The sequence below is a fragment of the Ascaphus truei genome, chromosome 17, assembly GCF_040206685.1.
Source record: "Ascaphus truei isolate aAscTru1 chromosome 17, aAscTru1.hap1, whole genome shotgun sequence".
Lineage (NCBI taxonomy): Eukaryota > Metazoa > Chordata > Amphibia > Anura > Ascaphidae > Ascaphus > Ascaphus truei.
The window spans coordinates 10,182,726-10,190,503 of NC_134499.1; positions in this window are offsets into that span (position 1 = coordinate 10,182,726).

Consider the following 7,778-nt stretch of genomic DNA (forward strand, 5'->3'; position numbering starts at 1 on the left):
CATTGGCGTGCGGATGAAGACACGACCAGGCTTGGCAAGTGTGGGACTAAGAGAAGGCCTACAGCAGGCTGCCATTGGTTAAAATTCTTGGCTTCGTTTTGAACCAGTAACCATTGTTATCATTTGTCTTGATGTCTATATTACAATAATAAAATAAATGTAGCCTGTAATAAAAATTGCACACCACAGGTCATTATGGATTAAATGCCTCCAGCTGGGGTATTAAATGGGGGAGGGGGAGCATCGCTAATACTGCAGCAGTTATCTTGGTTATAGATTAGTATTTAGTCGTAACAATAATGACGTTTTATAAATGTGTGTGTGTGTGTGCTATATTTAAAGGCAAACTAATTGTGACAGAAATTAAATATTAAAAGGAAACCTTGGTTTGTGGGAAATCCCAAAAAATCTAGGGACTATAGTTTTAAGTACTATCGGATAATTACTATATTTGGTACCATTCCAATGCGATAATCTCTTAAAAAAAAAAAAAGCTGCCAGTAAAGATTTAATTTGAGGGCAGGTGTCTGAGCTTTCCATTTACTTAGTATAAACTTGTATATGATTGAAACACGCTGGTTATTAATCATGCAAAGGATTTATTAGCAGTCGGGGCCTGATAAAGCAGGATTTATAACATCACAAGGCCCTAACAGCTTCACATTAATGTCATTAAACCTGAAAGTGTGTCGCGTGGCACCTTCAAGAGACTCTCGGCGTGGGGATTTAATTCACGTTTGCACTTTCTTTGAAAAATGTAAGTCTAATTTACGGCGGTTCTGAAAATCTCGCACATCCTCGCCAACACTTGAAGGAAATCCAAATGTGCATTTTTAGCACAGGAACGAAGCAGGGGGTCTCCAGCGCTTAACCCCCATTAATTTCAGCTCTAGGGACCCTCCTGCGATCCTGAACTCCATAGGGGGTGCCGGTATCTGTGCAAGTTTAAACCTCCCGCATCACATGCGCCAGTAGGAAGCTGCACCTGATGCGCTGAAATTAACGGGGTTTAGCGCTGGAAACTCCCTACTTCAATCCTATGTTTAAAAATATTGTTAAAAGCGCATGAATTGCTCCTTTTTAAACAGCTTGAGTCAACAGTTACATAAATATATAACATCTCGGCTCGACAAAGGGTTTAATTAGAGACGGTTTCTTTTTAATCGGTCCCGTGTTGAAGGCTCTCTCTGCGTGTGGGTAAAACACAAGTTTTATGCACAGACAGCCACTCGGATTTTCTCCCATGGCACCGATTTGGACTCGTCTCACTGATTTTTCGCACTTGCGTCCCACAAATCTTTTGAGACTTGTCTTAATCAGTACTTTTTCTATTAAAATGACTCTTTGGGGTGTTGAGAACCTGATTATATGTTCTGGGACTGCACCGGAGCATCCTGCTGAACCACTGATCATATATACTGAATGGTAGGATGTTAATACGGAGTATGTAACAGCAGTTACTGCACTCTGATACACCCCGTATCTGCCATATAAAGTGAAGAAAATTGCACCTCACCAATTGAATTGAGTGACACAAATAGTGATATAATAGGAGTGGACAGAATGAGTCCACGTAAAGAAGTAACTCAGCAAATCCTCTCGGAATAGGAAGCTACTCCCAAGAAGTTCCGTGGCTATCGGATCCATCAGCTGACACTGTTCCCTCGTGGTAGATGTGGATTGACTGATAAACCCATGCCATGTGTTGCATGACATGCTTTAAAGAACAGATTTTCTGCACGTGCAACACTCGCCGTTTGTAATCGTCAACCAATATATATTTTTTTTATACTACAATGAGTCGTGCGCTTGTCCCTCTTCCCCCCCCCCCCTCCGTATCAGCCATTCTTGATTTATTACGCAGAGACGGAACGTGCGGCTTTTAACTCCTTCTAACCCCAACCCCCGCCACAGCACTGTCACTAACGGTTCGGAACAGGATCACGGTTACAGCCATTACATGGCCTCAGATCGTTCTGCAGAGCAATGGATAAAGGGTCCCCTTATTCAGACAGCGTGCACCGGGAATGGGAGCAGAGCAAAGGACACCGGGCACTCGTACGGTTAGGGGGACGGCATTGAAGGACACCGAGCACTCGTGCGGTTAGAGGGATGGCATCGAAGGACATCGGGCACTCGTGCGGTTAGAGGGATGGCATCGAAGGACACCGGCACTCGTGCGGTTAGAGGGATGGCATCGAAGGACACCGGCACTCGTGCGGTTAGAGGGATGGCATCGAAGGACACCGGCACTCGTACGGTTAGGGGGACGGCATTGAAGGACACCGAGCACTCGTGCGGTTAGAGGGATGGCATCGAAGGACATCGGGCACTCGTGCGGTTAGAGGGATGGCATCGAAGGACATCGGGCACTCGTGCGGTTAGAGGGATGGCATCGAAGGACACCGGGCACTCGTGCGGTTAGAGGGATGGCATCGAAGGACACTGATTTTGCCATGTGAAAAGCGTAAATAAAAAACACAGTCTGAGGTTATTTTGAAACAGAATAACACGTGAATTTATTCAAGTCAAGTGCACAACGGAGACAGCTTCAAAACAAAAGCTCTCTAAAACAATAAACATGGTATGCCATATATTTATACCCTAAATCCTAAAGCTCCACCCCTTTATGGGGGGGCTTGCACGTCACTAAACATTACCTCATTTTGTAATACATAACAATACTAAAGCTGATGTCATTTTGTAATACATAATAATATTGTATAACTGCCTGTCAGCTAGAAACCATTCTGGGGTTAAATGGGATGTGCCTATTCTGTCACCTGGCATTTGTGTGAGAACTAGTTTCACTGCGAGAATCTAAGTTTATCTCATGGGTTCTCATAACTTTTAGCCTGTTTACTCTTTTAATTTGAAGCTGATTGGATGAGGAAGAGTCAATAAATTTAGCTAGGAGCGAAAAAATTCCATTCCTATTTCACACATTTGTTTATAAAGAAATGTAACACAGAAATTAAGAATCACAGAGACAAGACAAGATGGAGGATTGAAATATTCACACAAAATGGCTTCATCTTAAATGCTGTTATGTTGTTATGCCAGACCCCCTAATGTCTCAACTTTGTCAGTCCCTCCTCTGATTCTTTAAAACATTGTTTTTGAGAATTATTGGTATGATTTTAGTCCAGAAACACGTTGGGAGGCACAAGGGTGCTCCATCATCTTATAATGCTGCTTGAGGGTATAGGACAGTGCACGAGGGTGCCTGCCAAATGTAGTCATAGTCTCGTAGTATGGCGTTATAGCCAAATTCTTTTCCAGAGTTAGAACATTGTACTTGGCATCTTCTTTCTTCAAGGGACTGCTGTAGATTGGTTCAGCAAACAATGGAATCATGTCTGCAGTGGGGGTGGCACATTTGTGGATCATGCCTTTGACAAACGTAACACAAACATAGAAGACAACGAGTATCACAATCACACACATTACCGCATTCAAAAATTTCGCTCCTAGTGATCCTACCAATCCAGTCAGCCCCAAAGGGTCCCAGTCTGTGTCACCTTCCTTCCTAAGTCTTTCTTGAATTTCTATCTTGTCTAACTTATGTTGTACCTTGCCACTCTGATCTTGGATGAAAACACAACATTGTTCTTTAATTAGGGCACATACACCTCCTTTTGATGCTAAAATGTAATCTAAAGCCATTCTGTTTTATAAGGCCATAAGCCTGATCTGAACCTGTTCTTGGTTTAATGATGAAATTAAAAACTGCAAAATTAAGGCCACATCCTTCCTGTAAATTGTTATCTGACTGAACATACATTTTTACACAGGTTTCATTGTTTGGTGGAGACACTTGACCCATAAATTGATTCTTGTTCTTAGTGTGTGATACACCCTTTAAAGAGGTTCCCTTAAAAAATGGAAAAATACAGAAATTATACACATAATACTAAAAACCTTATTTTATGCAAGCAACCTTTCTTTGGGTATGCAGTTGCTAGATAAAGGATATGGCATCTATCTCTATCATCATATCTTTTCAGCTATTACTGAGAATTGAAGGGGTTTGGTATCTGTGGAAGCGAAATGCATGATCCTCACCCCTGCACGCATTGTATACATCATTCACTCAGAATATCAGAACAGACGATGTCTGCGATGGTCAACATGGCTGACTTATGATCCTTTCCTTGTGGCTGACACACCCCCTGGGTGACCCCCTCCTCTCGGTGGAGGTGCAACACACTTCTGGATCAAAGTTTTGCTGCATATGACACATACATAGAGAGTGATGAGTACTGCCAAAACACATACAAGTGCTTTCACAAGCCACGCTTCCAGGAAACCAATCCTCCCATCAAGGCTCAATTGAACATACACCTTAAATTTCTAACTTAAACACACTCTAAAGAATAAAAAATATTGAGTCTCTGAAAAATAAAATGTTCTGATAGAAATCAGGAATATTGAGTCTCTGAAAAAATAGAATGTTTTGAGTCTTTAAAAAAATGAAATGTTCCTGATAAGACCAGGCCTCTGCCTGGTATCTTATTTTCCTCGTTGGTTAACGGTCAAAGTTTATGTCTCGTCAAAACGTTAACTTGATGCGGCTGTGCTTTAGATGACTTTGGTCTTTGGTGGAGCTGGAATGAGCTTTACTGTACTTTGGGTCCAGGGAAAGAACTCTGCCACTTTAATTGCTGTATTGGTGGTTAGTACGGGCCCTTTCATCTGGGATGAGGAGCATGCTTGTTTAGTAACTACTTGACCTTTAACTCCGTCTCGTGTAGGTGCACTTTTATCATACCTTATGCATAGAGAGACTCAAAAAATGTATTAGTGGCATACAATACTTATTAATTGTTTTATTACCAATAGATGGTCCTTAATTTGTTCCTTTGAACTACTGATAGTCATAAGTCATCCCATAAGTGTCTCATAGGGAGATAATTTATACCTAAGAACAAATTCTTGTATCAATGTGTTTACTACTGTCTTAACATCCGCATATAGACAGAGGTATCTCCTATTAATGCTCCTCATATTTAAAACTAAGCAGCTAATGTGGACTTGACTGTACTACAATCTAAGTTCCTAAGGCTTTGGGCCTCAGCCATTGTCAAACCAATTGCTTCCATAATCAACTCTATCCTGTCTGCAGGCCATATCCCTAAGACCTGGAAAACTACCAGAGCTGTCCCAATCTTCAAAAGTGGGGACAAAAACACTGTCTCAAACTACAGACCAATATCTCTTCTCCCCATACACACTTGCTCTCATTCATGCCTCACTGTCATCTCCTCCGATGCAAATGGTATCAACCTTTTCATAAAATACTAACTAACCTTAAAACTTTTAACGGGACTCTTACCTTAGCCCCTAACAACTCTTAACAACTCTTACACTTTAAAATGAATACAGGAACAGAGAATAATAAATTCACGTGAAACTGCTAGGGATTCTTACTCGTCACATCAGATAAGACACCATTCAAAAATCAGCTCCACGCACCACTCAAAACAATTTAATCAGGCTGTTTGTCTAAAAAATGCAGGTAGCCTTACCTTGATTCAATATGTGAGCGCTCAGGTTTGAGTGATGGAGGAGTGATTCATCCGGGTGCTCGATTCCGATGATATTGAGTCCCTATTTCGGAATGCGCCATCTGTGAAAAGCGTAAATAAAAAACACAGTCTGAGGTTATTTTGAAACAGAATAACACGTGAATTTATTCAAGTCAAGTGCACAACGGAGACAGCTTCAAAACAAAAGCTCTCTAAAACAATAAACATGGTATGCCATATATTTATACCCTAAATCCTAAAGCTCCACCCCTTTATGGGGGGGCTTGCACGTCACTAAACATTACCTCATTTTGTAATACATAACAATACTAAAGCTGATGTCATTTTGTAATACATAATAATATTGTATAACTGCCTGTCAGCTAGAAACCATTCTGGGTTAAATGGGATGTGCCTATTCTGTCACCTGGCATTTGTGTGAGAACTAGTTTCACTGCGAGAATCTAAGTTTATCTCATGGGTTCTCATAACTTTTAGCCTGTTTACTCTTTTAATTTGAAGCTGATTGGATGAGGAAGAGTCAATAAATTTAGCTAGGAGCGAAAAAATTCCATTCCTGTTTCACACATTTGTTTATACAGAAATGTAACACAGAAATTAAGACTCAGAGAGACAAGACAAGATGGAGGAATGAAATATTCACACAAAATGGCTTCATCTTAAATGCTGTTATGTTGTTATGCCAGACCCCCTAATGTCTCAACTTTGTCAGCCAACTATTGTCCTGTTCTCAGAATGGGAATCCAGCACCAGAGTGATTCATTGAATATTTAATGGCCCATGTTTACTAAGCAGTTTTCTGCTGTAAGACACCGGCTGGAAGACCATAGGCTCTAAGGTGTCATGTGGCTTCGCGAGCCCATCCCACAGCGCTCCTCATTAATATTGCTGCTTTAGTTATTGCAATTTCGAAGCATTTCCAAACAAGAATACGCCTCCCGCCTCTTGCTTTCGTTTTATTGCTTTCTAAGGCTGCGCTTATAGTCCCGGCGATGGCGCGGCGCATCAAAACAAGTTGATGTAATCCGTTGCGTGCGCCTATGGTGGGCGTGACAGCGATGGCGTGACACAGCGACCAAAATCGCTGAAGTGAATAGAATTTAAGTTTTTCGGCGATCGCCGTGTGACATCAGCGGCACGTGAGCGGTTCAGCCAATGAGAGCGAACTGCTCATGGCCACGCCACCGCCACGCCCCCCGGTCGCCCTCTCGTCTCCTGCACACAGCAGGAATCGCTATTACAGCGGCGACGGATGACGTCACGCGGTCGAGTCACCGTAGCCGGGACTATAAGCGCGGCCTAATGCATCAAGTTGATCGTAGGGATGTCACACTTACAGTCCCAATCCCCATGTCCCCCCAAACATAAAACCTTTTCTAATTGAAAAAAATAAATTGATAACATTTGAATGTAGTTTTTTTAAGTATCGCTGAACCGGAGAGGAGTTTTTTTTTTTTTTTATAGCAGGACAGCCACATTTCTTGTTTTGCAGAATTAATAATGGAAATATCAAACAAAAAAAAGAAGAATCCAAAGTGGATCCCAAAAAGCCCCGTTTTAGGGCACTCAAAAATTCCTAAATGGTGTCAAAAGAAGCATATATCAGCAGAAAAAGCTGACGGTTGAAGGCGTTTTTTGGCTGAAGTATTTATGATGTGCCTGGAATATTTCCTGAAACAAAATGGCCGCTAACATCATAATCATCGGCAAACCATTGAATAGCTTGGAGGTTTGGGACGCACAGCATTTGTTTGCCTTTCATATCATTATCCAATGCCATCATGGATAGCGCCTATTTCTTTTCTTTTTTTTTATATAACTTTGTTCGTTTAGTTTTTTTCAAGAGATACAGAATGGAAAGTGGACACCGGGAAAATATAAATTCACCATGAGTTGCATCACATAAAAACGTTTGGCTTACAGCTTATTAGGGTAGGGAATAGGGGGGGGGGGGGGGGAACATATAGGGCATATAAGGGAAGAAAGACATAAAAGGAAATACAAAATAGAATCTGAATCAAAATTACACCGCCCATTTCCGGGCCCATCCACAGCTTGTGCGGAAGTCTGCACACCCCCTTCCGAATCTTACATCAACAAATCTGTGCCAGGAACAGGTCTCCCTGCTCTCTCCGCCACCAGCCATGGTCCCCATACTGACGTGACTTTCTGGGTACTCAGGGATGCCGTGACTCCATAGAGAGGATGTACCACACCCTTCGTTTAATT